At 34.8% G+C, this 2,984-nt stretch overlaps 1 protein-coding gene across 1 annotated transcript in view; it reads right to left on the reverse strand.

The window, feature by feature from the left end:
- The window catches only part of LOC107291851 (sarcoplasmic/endoplasmic reticulum calcium ATPase 3), a 65,296-nt gene extending 63,584 nt beyond the window's left edge, over positions 1–1,712 (reverse strand). Inside the window, exon 1 of the mRNA XM_015820885.1 lies at positions 1,700–1,712. The gene's annotated coding sequence lies outside the window, so the exon portion shown is untranslated. The remainder of the gene's footprint in view (positions 1–1,699) is intronic.
- Positions 1,713–2,984: the final 1,272 nt, after the last annotated feature.

Genomic DNA, 2,984 nt, shown 5'->3' on the forward strand with positions numbered 1-2,984 from the left:
GTTTTACCTACAATAGAGGACTGGAGAGTGAAGGTTTCGCATCTTGCTGAAATGGCAAAGATTTCGGCTTATTTGAAGGATCATTCAAATGAACAATTTTTATCAATATGGAGAAGATGGATTGTTTATATTCAAAATAAGCATAGAATGGTGGAATATAGGTTAGGTTTTTAGATAAAAAAAATTTCTTCTTTTTTTTATATATACATATATTTCACCTACTTATGTAGAATTATATTTTGTGGAGCTAGGGATATTAGTATAAGGTTACTTTTAGTTGAATAGTATCCTGGGATTAGGTTTGGGAAGTCCGGGTGGGGGGTGGGGTGGGGGTTTTCTAATTGTGATGTACTTGTGATTGCTTTTTTTCTTATGTTGAAAACAATAAAAAAAATTTTTGGAAAAAAAAAGAAAGTAGTGGAAATTAGGAACAAACTTCAGTTGGTGAGATGAGATGTGTTTAAACATGCTTGGGATAAACACATGTTCATCATCCGACAAAAATAAAAAATAAAATAAAGATTAATAAAATTTAAAAATAATAATTAAAAAATAAATTAATTAGAAATTAAAAAAACAAACTCAAAGTGCAGACTCAATGGAACATTCGGGTTTTTTCTGCCATCAGGTTTCTATGTTTATATCCCAGAAATACCCCTTACCTATGTATTTAAAAAGTAGGATGCATTAAAAAAAAAACTATAGATGAAACCAATTCTGTCAGAAGGGAAAAAATTGCAAACTTATGTATGCTTCTACCTTCTTCTGACAATAGGAGACTTATAATTGATCTTCAAAAGCAAGGAATTGTTCTTGGATGGCATTTTTAAATATATATAAACCAACATGAACACCAATAAAAATCTAGGCACAGCAAAAATGCAACATGTCAGGGAGAAAACTAGAATCACCAATTCACTAATTAGAATCACTAATACTAGTTGTCTAGTTTTTTTAAGTAGAGAATACAATGGAGGAATACAAAGAATGGGACATTTGGACACACGGTGTCCAAACTATAGTAGGCCCTTTTGTCACAACCTGGGCACATGAGTGCAAGAACCACTGGAATTCTATGGTAAACATGCCCACCATATAAAGATATAATTCATGATAAACATAATACTGATAAAGAAGAATATTTGTAGCTCAGGGTTGAAATAAGGAGTTCTTGGTGCTCTCTGAGCTTGGTTGTTTTCTTGCAGACGTTTCATTACCCAAACTAGGTAACATCATCAGTAGACTGGTGATGTTACCTAGTTTGGGTAATGAAATGTATGCAAGAAAACAACCAAGCTCAGAGAGCACCAAGGACCCATCAAGGTAAACATGATCATCCTCTCAGACTGATTACATGAAGCATTTCCCATCCAGATCACACCGGTGGGTATCTTAAATATTATCACTTCATTCATCCCATGAGTGGCAAAAAAGCAATATTCCTACAACATAATTGCAAAGTACTGTAGATTATTTAAAAGAGAACCGTGATCCCAAGATCAGTCCAAAGAACTTCATGGATGACCTGTCATTTGAACTCAACTTTCTCTTCTTTGTCTCCCACATAGTGCATGGGTCCTCCCCTTCTTATTAAAATATGATGTGACTGTAAGCTGCCTAGAGTCGCCTCAGCAAGAGGGGGGACACAGAAGTTAAATAAATAGATAATCAAATGATCGCTAATAGGAATCAAACTTACCTTCTTCAGCTGGAAGTTCTACAGGTTTCCATGGGGGATCCACAAAGCACAGCCAATGGGAAGGAAGGAAAAAGAATAAAAGATTGTTGATTTGCAGAGATATAGACTTTACCTAATCTTTCAGAAGCTCCATGTTTTATTCTCCCAATAATCAATGATTTTGCAAGTGCTAAAATTGAGAAAAAAACAACCCAATTTTTCCCCTATTCCCTTGGAGTGAGATGAGCAGCAAAATAAATAAATAAATAAATAAATAAATAAATAAATAAATAAATTCACCCAATTCACTCTAGTGTCACCAGATACTAATAAATGGATCTGACAATTTCAAAATGTGTACAGGTAGTCCTTGACTTATGATCACAATTAAGCCCCAAATTTCTATTGTTAAGTGAGACATTTGTTAAGTGACTTTTACTCCATTTACAACCTTTCTTGCCACAGTTGTTAAGTGAATCACTATAGTTGATAGTAACCCGGTTGTTAAGTGAATCTGGTTTTCCTGTTGCCTTTGCTTGTCAGAAGGTCTCAAAAGGTGATCACATGGGACACAGCAATATGAACCAGTTGCCAAGCATCTGAATTTTGATGATCATGGGGCTGCTGCAAAGGTCATAACTGTGAAAAACAGTCATGTCGTATTTTTCAGTGCCATTTAAACGGTCATTAAACAAACTGTTGTAAGTCAAGGTTTACCTGTAATGATATGCCATCCAATGCCCATAAATCAATGCTGTACCATCACTATTCCACACAAATAAAAGACAAATTATAGTATGAAATTGGCCTCCAATTGGCTTTTCAGCATAATTTTTCAGCATAGCATAGAAAAACTCAAAGAAGTAGTGCAAGAAGAGAAGACTTGGAGAGACCTGGCCCCTAAAATCGCCAAGAGTCAGACACGACTGAATGGATAACAATTGTCATGATCAGAGGCTTTTCAAAATGCCATCTTTGATGTCCAAGAACCCTGGATGTATGATAGAAAGCTGGTTGGAGGCCAGAAAGAACTTTTCTGTTTCCCATTAAGTGAATTACAAGCAGGTTTGGATCAATAAATCATCCCACATGAGTGGTTACCATAATCCCTAAACCCTTCTTCTTCTTTTTGGCGTCTACTAAAAATGTTACAAAAGATTATCAAAACTTTATAATTCTAATCTAACCCATCTAATCCAACAACTGCAAACATTGGATTTTCTCAAGCTTATTTTCCCCTTCTTGAAAACCATAAGAGAATTCATAAATAAACTAATGAAAGCCTTCATTCTATAGTTTTGCATTT

This window comes from Protobothrops mucrosquamatus, unplaced genomic scaffold (assembly GCF_001527695.2).
Source record: "Protobothrops mucrosquamatus isolate PMUCROS unplaced genomic scaffold, P.Mucros_1.0 scaffold1200, whole genome shotgun sequence".
Classification (NCBI taxonomy): domain Eukaryota; kingdom Metazoa; phylum Chordata; class Lepidosauria; order Squamata; family Viperidae; genus Protobothrops; species Protobothrops mucrosquamatus.